This window comes from Peromyscus leucopus, chromosome 5 (assembly GCF_004664715.2).
Source record: "Peromyscus leucopus breed LL Stock chromosome 5, UCI_PerLeu_2.1, whole genome shotgun sequence".
In the NCBI taxonomy this organism is placed as follows: domain Eukaryota; kingdom Metazoa; phylum Chordata; class Mammalia; order Rodentia; family Cricetidae; genus Peromyscus; species Peromyscus leucopus.
This window is the reverse complement of record NC_051067.1, coordinates 141,623,111-141,637,547: the sequence shown is the minus strand read 5'-3', so window position 1 is coordinate 141,637,547 and position 14,437 is coordinate 141,623,111. Positions and strand designations below refer to the sequence as shown.

Below are 14,437 nucleotides of genomic sequence, written 5' to 3'. Positions count from 1 at the left end.
CAACTTGCAGATAAAGCTGCCCGGCCTGACACCAGCTCCAAGATTCATTAGGGACTGTCTGCGAAGTGCTTGCAAGATGCAGTTATATAAGCCCAGCGTACTATTATCTTCACACACCCCCATAGCCCCAGCTCCGCCAGACAAACAAAAGGCAGTTCCAAGAAGAGGAGGAGCGGAGGCAGAAGTTCCACTGGGGGTGAATTTCGGGACACTGTTGAACTGACTGGAAAAAAAAAAAAAAAAAAAAAAGAAAGAAAAAAGGCAACCCAATACGAGCATGCAAACCTCGGCAAACAAACTCCACTGCAGCTGGCCGGCTGGGAGGGGAGGGGGCGGGAAGGGAGTCAGGGTTTCCAGGCATGCGGTTCTGGCGCCTGGAGCAGCCGGTACAGTAGCTGCCTGTGGCAGGATGGAATGGATGAGGAAGATGTGGGCTTTGGAAAGCCAGGCAGGCGTTCCAGAGGCCAAGTACTTAGTAAACACGGATCTTTCTTAGACCCGGACCCGGTGCTCGGTTCTCTTGATTCCTGGTTTCCTTTTCCTAAAGGTGATTTGCAGGGAATCTCCTGTGCTCTGGAGAGTCCTCTGAAGCCCACCTGGGTCTCTGTTCTTCTCTCTGTGAGAACAACCACCCAGCCAGGGTCATCTGAGAAAGCTCCCTGCCACAGTGCTCATCTCAGCTTGCTGCTGTATCTTCTTTAGATTATTATTACCCATCCCATGGCACTCCTCCTGTGGGAAGACTCCTATCCTGGCGTTCAAAGCCCCCATTTTTTTGTCTGCGCACTAAGCACTCCAGTATCACCACCGGGCAGCATTTTAGGATGTGAATCACCCTCAAAAGGTGAATTTTAATGGTCCTTGCATTTCCAGCCTCACTCACACCACACCCCCCTCCTCAGTTCAAATCTCTGGTCCTCTGCACAAGCTCACCCAGTTTCTCTTGTTCTACTGTGGACACTGCTTTTTGTTACTGTTGCTCACCGGCTTTCCCAGACCTAGCTTTTCACAGGCTTGGGCACCCATCTTGTTCATGTTGGTGGCCTGAGTCAGAGCCTCAAGAAGAGCAGTAGCTTGGTGAGTTCACTGAATTGGTTTGAGATCAGGTCTCCTTACATAGCCACGGCTGTCCTGGAACTCAGGACCTTCCTTTCCCAGTGCTAGGATTAAGGGTGTGAGCCACCAAGTCTGCCAAGCACTGAATTATCTTACGGCTGACCGAACCTCGCCTGTGCCTTCTGAGCTTTCTAAGAGCCTCCCCGTGAATAGAGACGCTGGCTGTTGGGGATGTAATAGATTCATGAGGGTTGGTGGTATCCCTCACGTGTTTGAATGATTGAAAGGGTTCATACGGTGAAAAGGGAGAGGCTGAGACGTGGCTTGGTGCTAGGAAGAATCCCTGCCTACCCGGCTTGAGACCCTGGGTTCCATCCTCGCACTGGCAAAAACAGAGGCACTCGAACATTAAAGGGGAACATCTCAGTTTGAGTTGTCATTCTTCGGGACATGAGTCTGCAGAGAAGCAGGACAGCTAGCATGCTCGAAGCCTCTGCTACCCGCAGAAGATGTCCTGTAAAGCACAATTTATGGGCCAGCGAGATGACAGTAAAGCGCTTGCTGCTAAACCTGGCAACCCGAGTTCGATCCCTGGTGCCCACTGTGGAAGGAGAGAAATTATTCCAGCAAGCTGCCCTTTGACTTCTGCACCCCCCCCCCCATGCATATATAAGCAAATCAGTGTAATTAAGAAGAAATAAAGCACAGCTGATTTCATATAATCCGCTGAAATTGGGGTGTTTCATCACTAAAACACTTGGGGATGCGCTTCATGGAGACAGTGTGGGCCCTTATAAATAAGCAATGGCTCCCTGGTTTATGACATGGGGTGAACACAGCCTTCTTGAGGCTTTTTATTAACATGTTCTTGGTGACATTTCCTCTGTTATTCTTTGACCAAAGCAACATGCTTTAAATTCCACGTCTGGTGGCTGGAACCTCCATCCTGTCATTTAAGAGGCTAGAGCTGTTTCTACGAGGCACATGCTCTCCAGGGCATACAGAATGTTCAGTGAATTAGAAGAATTCCCCCGCCTCCTCTAATTTGGAACAATCAAAACCAATTCAGGTTCTAAAGAACTTCAGTGTCGACTTGAGCGCCTCGATTTTAGGGTTAGATGTGCTTATGTGTTCTTGTTTTGTATTTTAGGGAGATTGGGGACCCAAGACCTCACTGGGGGTAACACAGCCACAGCCCTAATGAGCACCCTTGAAAAAACCTTCTTTTATCATTTGATTATTTTGTCTGGATGGGTGTTTTTCCTACATGTATGTCAGTGCCCCATATGAGTGCAGCATTCTCGGGAGACAGAAGAGACCATTGGGTCCCTGGGACTAGAGTTACTGATAGTTGTGAGCCACCATGCGGGTGCCGGGGTTAGAATCCAGGTTCCATGAGAGCGAACTCTTAACCACGGGGCCATCACTCCTGCTCCCTGATGGACATTCCTAACCTACCAATATCCTGAAGCACTACCATTTTCATCTTTATTTTACCAGTGGGAAAAGCACGTTGGGCTGTGGTGGCCCATTTCCTATGCGTGACACAGTCCCTGAGAGAAGTGACTTTTAAGGAGGGAAGATTCATTACAGGATCATGGGTTCACAGATTCCCACCAATACTGGGTTGGTTCTGCTGTTTGGAGAAAGCCTGGGACTGGGCCAGAACATCACAGAGTGGAGGAGCAAAGCATCCTACCTAAAGACACCCAGAAGCAAAAAGAGCAAAGGAGAGAGTTACTAGGGTCCAAGTACCAACTTGAAGAGCATGACCCCAGTGACCTGATGCCCTTCACTAGGCCCCATACTTGAAGGTTCCAGCACCTCCTAAGAGATTCACAGGCCAGTCATCAAGCCTTTAGCACTGAAGCCTTTGGGTGGTGTTGCAGTTCCAGGCCACAATTACATTAATTACACAGCTAAGAGTGTGAACAAGCCAGAATTTGAACCCTCATCGGTATGACTCCACAGACTCCATCCCTTCCAAATCTGTAAGAAACCTTACTTTAAAAGTATGGCATCTTCTAGTTATAAAACTGGGTTCCAAGGAGCCTGAGACTTTCAGCCAGGTGTGTGTGTGTGTGTGTGTGTGTGTGTTGTTCATTTGTTTGGCTTTTAATAATCTTTATTTTTAGGTGTGTGAATGTTTTCGCCTGCATGTCTGCCTGCGCACAACACATGTGCAGTGCCTGCAGAGACCAGAGAAGAACATCAGAGCCCCTAGGACTGCAATTACATGTGTTGTAAGCTACCACGTGGGTGCTAGGAACTGAATCTGGGTCCTCTGGAAGAGCAGCCAAGGCTTTTAACACCATAGTCATCTCTCCAGCAGTTTGGTTGGTTTTATGAAACAGGATCTCACTCTACCGGTAGCATGGACCTGGAACTCACTGTGTAGCTCAAACTGACCTCAAACTCACATGACCTTTCTGCCTTGCCTTCTGAACGCTGAGGGGGCCATCACCAAACCATGCTGGTTCTGTGTTATAGTGACTGTAGATTTTGTTGAAAATAGTTTCGCTACTCAAAAAACAAAACAAAACAAAACATTTTATTTAGGTTGGACACATTGACATCCACTTATAGTCCCAGCTACAAGTGAGGCAGAGGCAGAAAGATCACTTGAGGCTAGTGTTCGAGACTAGCCTGGACAACCAGGAGACCATACTGATAAATATTTAAATTATGAAACTTGAATGGGCTGGAGATGTGACTCAATTGATAAAGTGCCTGCATTTTAGGCATTTAGGCATTTAGGCATTCAGGAGGCCCTACACATACAGAGCACACAGGAGGTGGAGAAGGAGTCGGGAGTTCAAGGTCATCCTGAGCTGTATAGTGAGTTTAGTCAAGGAAAGACTGGAATGAGATCCTGTGTCAAAATAAAACATAAATTTTGTGAAACTCGGGATTCAGAGAGGGAGAAAGTGCCTTGTCTAAGATTTTTATCAGTGGCAGCCTAGATATTCACTTTAGCTAGCCAGCCTGTCCCTGAGACTTCTCCACCTTGTCCTGTTAGCTCGCCATTTGCTAAATCACAGAGACATCTGAACTCTCTGATGTGACAGAGTCTTGACAGTATTATCCTTGAAAAATGGAAGGCAGGAACACCTTCACATTGGCAAGCTTATTTATGTTTTTAGCCCATTGACTATAAATCTAAGGTCAATCAACATGTGCCTCGTGACTAACTACAATGAGGAAAGAGCTAAAATGGAATTTGGATGATTCAGGGTCCTTTTGCACTCACATCAAAGCGAGCACTAAAGGAGGTTTTGAAATGCCTAGCTAATGCATGGCTGGGGTCTGAGAGTTCCTGCGAGAAAACTTGCTTAAGCTATATTTCTCAATCCAGTCAAAGGTGAATATTCATGGGGGACACAGTAGGCACAGGCAAGGCGTTGTTCATAGACAGTAGGTATGGCCAGGGAAAGTGGCTGTCATTCCAGTTTGTGTTGCTGGTACAGGTGACTAGGCTTTTTTCCCCTTTTTTTCAAGATAGGGTTTCTCTGTGTACCTTTGCACCTTTCCTGGAACTCACTTGGTAGCCCAGGCTGGCCTCAAACTCACAGAGATCCGCCTGCCTCTGCCTCCCAAGTGCTGGGATTAAAGGTTTGCGCCACCACCACCCAGCCGTGACTAGGCTTATAAGCCTTGGGTTTCACATGCTGCTGTGATATCTTGGGGCCTCATTGGGCTCTTCAAAGGCCCAAACCCATATGTTCTTCTGTGTTTTTTGTTTTTTTTTTTTTTGTAGGAAAGGCTCCCCACCTAGTTTGGTTCCCTGGTTCCCTGTCAATGAAACCAGCCATACTTCACCCAGTCTTCAACCCAACTCAACTTTCTGGGCTTCAGCTCACTCCGAGCCCATGAAACGTGTCCGAGGAACTAATCCTGCCCTCCCTTGCAAGCCCTCCCCTGCTGGACACAGACACCCAATGCTGGCTACAATCAAGGCAGCCTCCCCCAGTCCTGCGGTTCACTGTGTTCCCAGTCCTAGAGTGTACTCTGCCTACAGCCTTGAGTCTCCCTCCCGGGGTGGTGACTAATAACCCCTGTGAATTGTCTCTGTTCACCATCGGATGCTGTGAGCTCCAATGTCCCCAGAGCTCTAGGGTGGGACCCCCCTCCTTCACCACCCTGGTGAAGAGAACAAAACAATGACCAGACATTAATACTAATACTAAAAGGAATTTATTACACAGACCTATTGCCAAACAGACCATGTTTGGACTTTTGTTAAGCATCATGCTACTTGCAAATAGAAATGAATTTTAGCTCAAATAATGCCAACCAGACCTGATCTTTATTAATTTAAATACCCCTGAGCTTTGCCATCTGTTGTTTTTAATTTTTATTTTGCTCACCTAGAGGTTTTGGGGTCATAGCATGCTCCCTTTCTCAAGAGAGCTTTAGCTACAGCCCTGCCTGGAGGCAAAGGATAAAAAGATGACCCTTCCATGTCTGTCATTTAAATCCACTAACTACATTCTTTCAGAAAAATGCAGCAGAAAGAATTTTTTCTCATCTCCATAGATGGCAGATTATAATAAACAGTTTTTTCCCTCTGAGATATCCTATCATTAATATATTTCCGAATTCTCAGCCCAGGAACAAAGCTCCCAGTGTAATTTCTTTCCTGTTCATGAGATTTACAATAGAAAGGTCATGTTTGCACTAGACTTCGGTTTGAAATGAATCTTCTTCTCTCCTTGTATTTCTGTAGCATCCAGGCACTTCATTATTTAGTCATTTCCAAATATGAAATGCTTGTCATTCTTGAACAACGACCTAATCTTCCCTTTGTGGGTGGAGAAAGCAAGGCATTGCCAGCGAGCAGATCACTCGGAGGGTTCTGCGGGCCCTGAAGGGCTTTCCTCCGTGTCTCAGCCAATCTACAAGGTAAAGATGTCAATTGTTGCATCTGTGGCATGTACAATAGCCTCCAGGCATGGGAAGGTGTTCATGCAAAGCCCATCCGCATCCGGGCATGGGGCGCTCAGGGTGCAAACTTGGGTTAGGCAGGGCTAGGAAGCGAGTTCTTGCTTTACTTTTATTTATTTAACTTAATTAATTTAAAAGCGTTTTAGGAAGTGTAGGAAATACTGGGTTTCTTGGTGCTGTTTTCGTATGTCTTTGTGTTTTGCTCATATTTATCCTGTCCCTGTTCCTCACCCTGCCCTCTGCTCCCAACGGCCAGCCTGGGCTATGTGGCCAGTCTCCTTCTCAAAAAACCCCACAAACAAAGTCCACTTGGATTCTGTTGTACAAAATCAACAGACATCTTCAGACCTCCCAAGTGACTTCAGTATTGAGGCTCTGACCTCACCACTCTCCTTGGCGCTCAGATGCTGTGTCCTACCTATGAACATACAATATTAGAACAGGGATTCATTTACACCACATCCACTGCTCATCAGACCTCTGTTTTAGGGGGTAGGGACTAGCTCTCATTACATTTGATCACATTTTATCACCGTACATACAGTATGAGCTTTCTCGTGATTCTAGAAGCCAGACGAAACCCTGCCCCCACCCTCACTTCAAAGGATTCCTCACTTGACTAATTCTGAAGAGTAAATTGATTTTCTCATCGTTTGCTGCGTTTGACAATAGGAAGGCTGACGGGGCCAACATTGCTGAAACGACAGCTCCCTTCCACCCAAGGGGAAGGAATGCGTGTTAATATCTCTAATGACGGGCATCTTTATGAGAAACGTGAAATCACTTATCCTCAGCAATAACCTGCTGAGGATTAAAAAGTACTTGGGGCTTAGAACGGAAGTAATCTGTCAGGAGAAATTATTTAGACTGATATGAAGTAACCGAATAAATTGGCTTCTGGTAGCTTCCTAAGGACCCAAGGACAGGTAGATTCAAGTTGGTTAAAAGTCAGCGTGAGCTGCCGAAGAATCTGGAAAAGAACTGCTGTTCTACAGGAGGAAAACATAACACATTTATTGGATAAATTCCTTTTGCGAAAAGATAGCACATTTACTTGATAAATTCTTTTTCATCTACTAGGAACTAGAAGTGATTTCAGAAGGACACGGTTATCAAAGGGACAGGTGGAGTGAGCAGGAGGATGCCTTGCCTACGCAGAACAACAGTGAGACCTCACCAAGCAACCTCCTTGTGAGGCCCTGATTCCAAACAATAGGAGTGCTATCCTTTGGGCACCGGCCTACGCCTCTCAAGGCTGGCTTGGGCATGAGCCTGGGGGACAAGCATTGCTCTGGAGTCTGGAGCCTGCCAACATGCAGCAATGTGCAGGCAGGCTTGCGTCCTGCAGGAGTGCCTCCTTCCACTCTTAACGGCCTCAGAGTTGCACATCAGTTAACAAGTTTTTATCAAAATCTCACTCTTCTCTTTCTGGACAGCTTCAGAGCAAACTCTTTTTCACCTCTTTACGCAGAAAGCCTGGTAAATTTTAGGAAGAAGCACTGTAGCTGCGTGGGAAGTTTAATTGGGTCTGGGGAAAAAAAGGTGTAAATTGTCGGAAAATGTAAACTACATCCATGTAATTGATGCCTACAATTTACCATTTAGAGAAGAGAATTCAAGAGTCTGAGTGTCCCCGCAGGTATCTCTTCTAGGGAATGGAAACACATTCTGAGAGGGGTCCCAGCAGCTGCTTGGGTTTATACATGTAAACATACAAACAGAAAGGCATGGGTTGGTGGTATAGCTCTGTGACAAAGCATTGGCTCAGCAGGAGCCAAGTCCTGTCCACTACCCAGTACCCCCACCCCACCTCAACTGTGCTATGAATAAAAGAAACCAGTTAAAAAGATGGTGATAGATAATAACCTAGATGTTGCTGTGACTTTAGACCAAGGGGTAAACAGTCCTTTGATGGTCTAAGGAATGAAAAGTTTTCTGTGAGTTTGTGTGTGTGTGTGTGTGTGTGTGTGTGTGTGTGTGTGTGTGTGTGCATGTAGATGCCAGAGGTCAACTTCCTCTGACACACCTAAGATGCCTTCCACCTTGATTGGAAGAGATAATCATTTCACTGACTTGGCCATTCATCTTGCCACCCAGCTTCCACCTGTCACTGCCTCTCCAGACCTGAGATTAAAAGTACACCTAAATTTCTATCATTCCTTGGCTTGTAGTCAAGGCCTCAGGTACTTTCCTGACTGAACTATTTCCTGAGTTCCCAATTCAACATCTTGATATTAGAATTTTAAGCTCTAACTCTTTAGAAATGGTACATTGGGGGAGGGTTGACTGACAGAAAGAAACAGAAGACATTCAGTATAAAATGAATCAGTTTGTCACAGGGTCTTTGTGTAAGCAAGCAGAAGTACAGATTGCAAATGCAGTGCTATGCACACCCATGAGCAGGTGTTAAGGGGAGGCAAGAACAGACTGGGGAAAGGCCGAAGAGGGAGCAGGAGGTATAAGAGACTGGACTCTGGATGCCATCCCATGCAGAGGTTGCAGACCGAGAGATACTGATAAGGATGTGCTGGAACTCAAGAGAAAAATAACCCTCAGCAAGCAGGACCTGCAAGAGCGCTGTGTCTGGGTCTGAAAGCTGCCCATGTCATTACAAAGCTGAGGCTTGAGCCAGGAATAAGAGTGGCAGACAGGCAAAGGAGTGATGAGGGGCAGGCAGACATCTGAAGGAATCCTTTAAGGCTTTACACCGGGCCGAGCTGAATCACCTGACTCCAGTGGGTGCAGATTTTACCCACAGTTCCCTCACATCACAGTAAAGTCCGGGTGTGCGCCTACGGTGTCTGTGTGCTGGACTGGAATCCCTGGACTAAGACAAAGGTGGCTTTTCAGAAGTTAAGTGGAACTGGGTGAATGTAGAGCTGCTCCGTGCTCACCCAACTGTCTTACTTGGGGGGCAGAGGTCAGGGGGAGTATCTGAATGATTGGCATGTGAGATTTCAGAGTGGAAAGATACCGCAGAACAGACCATTGCAAGCGTGCTTTCAGAAGGGTGGGGGCGGGGAGTGTGGCCTTCAGGAGGCAGAGGCAGGCAGAGCTCTGTGATTTCAAGATGGCCTGGTCTACAGAGCAAGTTCCGGACCAGCCTGGGCTGCATAAGAAGGCTCTGGGTTGTTTGTTTGTTTGTTTTTGTTTTTTAAAGGAAGGAAAAAAGAAGCAGGAAGGTGGAAAGTTGTTTGTCACCATCTTGCCTCTGACTAGTTTCTTCCTGGGTCATTACTTGGTGAGTAGCCATGAGGGGCACCTGGGAAAGTGCCGCTGTCTCTAGAGGTGGGCGTTCCCCTGCTCTGTCTGCTCTCTGCCAAACTTTTGGATTCTTTATCTAACTGGTTAGAGCAAAAGGAAAGGGAAAAATCACGAGATCTAACCAGCAGCGTGCCAAGATTTTTTGTCCTTTACTTTTGTCAAGCAGACAAGTGACTCTAATCTAAACAAAGTTATCCAGTCAAAGACCACACCTTTCAGATTACCAAGAGGGCCGACCTTCCAAGGGCTGACTTAAATGTTTAAAAGTGAAATTTGTTCTCTGTCTCTTTTTCTGGCTTGAAACTGCGCTTTGCTATAAAGCTGAGGTTTGGTGAATTGAGCCAGCTTAATTTTTAGGTCTTGTGTTTAAGTATTTAGACCATAATGTCTTAAAAGCTTTTTAATAGAGAACTCTAAACATCATACATTCATTAAACAAGCAATTACTGAATGTTTAGAGTGTGCCAGGGACTGCTGTGGATTCGGATAAGATTTTTCAACCTGCCTTTTAAAACAAATATATGTCCTTACACGCTATGTTCTTAAAAATGATTTTTTTTCAGGGTTAAAAAAATTAACAAATATCAGGAAAAGAAGCTGATGAAACTCTCAACTAGGCTTAAAAGGGAAAGGGGAGAGCGGGAATGGTACCCAGGGGCAAAGGTCTTGCTCAGTATTGGGTGAATCCTGGGTTTGATCCTCAGCACAGCAAAGAATAAACACACACACACACACACACACACACACACACACACACACACACACACTTCAGTGAGACGGCTCAGTGGGTAAAGGCACTTGTTGCCAAGCCTGACAACCTGAGTTCGATCCCTGGGCAATAGGTCTTTAAACATTACCAAGTATTGGCCATGGGCAAGAAACCTACATAGCCTACTCCTTATATTTCTTAATCCATAAAATGAATGCAGTATCACTCATTGTATCTAGTCCTCATCTAAGCCATCATGAAGATCAAATTTAATAAGGGCCCACAAAGATGATTTGCAATGGTGGTATGATGTGTAAACAATGGTAACTTTTATATACACAATGATATACCTAATAGTCCCAGTTCATCTAGAGGCAGAGGCAGGATTGTTTGAGTCTGATTCAAGGTTTAACCTGGGCAACATAATGAGATTCATATCTCAAAAAAGTCCAAAATTAAATTATGAACTGTCCTTGATCAGTGCTACTGAGTATTGGTGGCTAGTTGGTAGACAGTGTGACCCTGGTTTGTGAAAGCTTTTAAGTGCAAGTTAACTTTTCATTTTATACAAATAGATTACAGAAAGTGTAGAGAAACAGACCCAGATCTTAGGTCTTCCTTCCGTGGCTCACCAGCTCTGTTGTGTGTGCAATGGTTTAACTTTCTGTGTTTGCATTTCTTTATTAAAACCTGAAGAGCTAAAAGGAGTTGTGAATTTAATGGAAAATTATAAGACAAATAGGAGTCAGTTTAATCAGACTAATCTGTAGTTGATAAGCTGTTCTAATTGTCTTGCTTTATAAAAAACCCAACCTCATGTATATGTATCCCTCAACTAATGGTGGGGTTACAGCCCCATCAGGATGTTAAAAACTAAAAATACCATCAACTGAAGATGTATCTAATCCATGTATCCTATCATACACCATTGCCTAGACATGTCTAACATGCTCAGAACACTTACATCAGTCTACAGGTAGGAAAAACGCCTAAGCAAAGCCAATTTTACAATAAATATCTATCTTAGGTAAGTCATTGAATACTATACTGAAAATCGAACAGTTCTCTGGTATTCCTTTGGAGCATTGTGAAGTCAGTCATTAAGCTGAACTACTTTGTCAGGGCAAGACACTGTGTGTGTGTGTGTGTGTGTGTGTGTGTGTGTGTGTGTGTGTGTGTGTGTTTGTGTGTGTGTGTCCGTGTCCCCAACCCGTGTATGTGTGTTTGTGTGTGTATGTGTTTGTGTGTGTGTGTGTGTGTGTGTGTGTGTGTGTGTGTGTGTGTAGATTGAAAAGGATAGAAACATAAGAAAAAGAGGAACAATGGTCACTCTCTTAAAAATATTGACAATAATATTCACAGATTATGGTCTTGTTGGCTAGACATTAATATGTCGGTGTATATTATCTACAAATGTGACAGTTTCCTATCCTTAAAAATGGGCACAGGTATTTAATTATATGACATTCTCTATAAGGTTGTCAAAACTAAATACAAATTTAAAAGTGCTTTACAAAGTCTTAAGTGTCCGCTGTTATTTGGCATTTTAATGTGTATATTTGGGGTCAGAGAGATCAGTCAGTGGATTGATGCACTGGCCAGCAAGCCTGACAACTTGAGTTCGGTTCCTGGAACCTACATGGCACCAGGAGAGAACCAACTCCCTAAGGTTGTCTTCTGATCTCCACCTGTGTGTTGTGGCATGCCTCCTTCTAAATAAATGCACAAATGGAATTGTAAAAAACTAAAAATGTACATTTCATAAACTATGGAGAAAAATCAAATTATGCTCAGAGGGCTCATAACTTGTAGTAAAATCCAGACAAGATTCCCACTCTCTTACAGCAAGCTGATGTCTAGGGCCAAATTTGTCTCTTTGGAGGGAGAACAAGAGAACGATGCCTTCATGACCATATTGGTCAGCATTTTGAGTTGTCCTTCTAAGAGGCCTTTTTAGGTTCAGTCTTTCACTTGAGCAGTTTGCCATTTCTCGTGTGTTTGGGGATGGTGGTCCTTGAACATAGTTGAGAAAAGACAGTAGGGATACAGAACTGAGCTGGCAGGGCAAGAGAGCTTCAAGGAGCGTAGCACCGGCACAGTGTGGTTTCTAGTGCTAGCCATGGTCAGAGACGCCAGCAGCGTCCCTCACTCTGGACAACTGAGCTGTGACTAGGAAGCACGTGGAGAGTGATGGAGGTGTGGAGAGGCACACGTAGAGGAGACGGGGCTTGCATAGAGATGGGTGAGCATCTCATGCAGACAGAAGGTGGAACTGCTGAGACTCATCTTCTGGCACTCACTGTAGGGCACTTCCTATACACAAAAATGGGTTATCATTCTGCTATATTGCCTTCACATTCCCAACAAAATTCACCCATCAGAAGCTGGAATGTAGGTTAGCCCACACTTGGGCTTATTCTATAATTCTAGCCAGACTTGCCATCACATTTTCCAGTGAATTAAAACATGACCAATAGCCCAAATATACCAACAAAACCGCTCTTTTTCCTATGACATATTTCCTTCACTGCTCTTAAAACCATAACGGTTTCATTTAGATACATACAACAACAAAGAGGAAAAAGCACTAGCTCCTTGTCAAGAAATCTTTTTATTTCAGATTAGTAAGTTGTTTTTTTATGGTGCAAAATGAAAAATGCAAGGTAAAGAGTATGACATATGTTTGTAAACCAATAGTGATTAATTTTGTTTTCTTTGCAAATAGATCAGTTTTAAACATAATCTATATGGATGCATAGTTGTATCTATGTCCTGTAGTTTATTGCAGCACAGAGAAGTTAGCTCTCCTGCTTCTTTTGGAAAAGATCCATTACCTAAGGAAATTTCTCAAATGTTCTTTTCCTAATGACATCTTATTACTGAGTGGATAGTTCACGTGCTTGCACTCAGTAAGTTTGTCCACTAATGACAAATTTTAAATACAAGAGCAGGGAAGCAGGAGTCGGAAGTCATGAGTTCTATGAGTAGAGATAGAACTCAGTCACTTTTTTATTGGCAGTCTTTGTGATGAGTCCCCACAACTCCTACCAAAAAGTCTTGAGCTCTCACACTAACAGCCCCTCTACCCAGCCAGTTCTCAGAGTCAAGGAAATGGTGTTTTCTGAACTTTGCTTTTATGGGTCCAGCAGTGGCCTATCTTCTTTGCTTCCCCAAATATAATAGTTTCCATGACTTATCTCAATGAGGACATTTAGAAGGAGTGATGAAGAGCATTTGTGGTTATTTATAAAAAAAAAAAAAAAAAGAATGCTGTTATAAAGAGTATGGTGACATTCTCCTGTCATCTGAGTACTTGGGAAGTGGGCAGGGGCAGGAGGCAGGAGGCAGGAGGATTCTGGTAAGTTTGAGTCCAACCTAGAATACATAGACAGACTGTTTCCCAAACAACCCCACAAAAACCAAAAACAAACACATACATGCATGCACACGCGCGCACACACACACACACACACACACACACACACACACAGACAAAACAAATCAATAGAAAAGCAAAGCTCCTTAGCATAAAGTTGCACACATTCTCCATAGCATAGGCTGGTTATTTGCTTTGGAGTGGATTTTTCACCAGAAATACATCTAAAAAGGAGATTCCACCCCACCTCCACCCCTACAATTCTTTGTAGCGATCAGTTTCTCACCTGGGAACTTAGCAAGAGAATCCATGGTCGAGGAAGAAATGAAGTTCATGCCCTTGTGTCTTAACATAAAACTGAATGTGAACTCACATCAGTCCCAGTGGTAATTCAGAGATTTGGATTTTTTTTTTTTGAGTTTTATTTATTTTGTTCTATGTGTATGAGTGTAAATAAGGGTGTGCACTGCAATACCCACACAGGCCAGAAGAGGGCGTCTAATCCCCTTGGGAAAGGAGTTGTAGCCGGTTGTGAGCTGGTGCCAGCTCCTCTTCAATAGCCAGTGCTCTGAGCCACCATACCAGCCTTAATCTGAACTTTTAAAGAAGACCTGGGTTGTGTAATTCTCTCTCATAGAAACTCTCTCTGTGAGCTAGGGATACAACTCAGTGGTAGAATGCTTACCTGTCATGTAAGGCTCTGAGTTTGATCCCATCACAAGAAAGAAGGAAGGGTGGGGAGCACATCTTTAATCCCAGCACTTGAGAGGCTGAGGCAGGTGGACCTCTGAGTTTAAGGCCAGCCTGGTCTACAGAGCTAGTTCCAGGATAGCCAGGGCTATACAGAGAATCCCTGTCTTGAAAAATAAAACAACCCAGTCAATGAACAAAAAACAAAAACGACAAACAAAAAAAAAAAAAGGGGGGGGGAAGAATTTTTTGATTTCCAGCAGGTCTCTCTAAAAATTCACCTTATCTTTCTTCAGATTCGGAAATTCCTTAGATATTCTCCAATATATATGTACTTCCAATACCATATATTTTCATAATTTCCTAGAACCCCCAATTTTGAATTATGTGAGATATAC

General features: G+C 44.3%; 1 protein-coding gene across 1 annotated transcript in view; it reads right to left on the bottom strand.

Annotated features, from left to right (window-relative positions):
• Positions 1-14,437, bottom strand: part of Sulf1 (sulfatase 1) — a 168,370-nt gene that overhangs the window by 139,201 nt on the left and 14,732 nt on the right. The gene's annotated exons all lie outside the window — the stretch shown is intronic.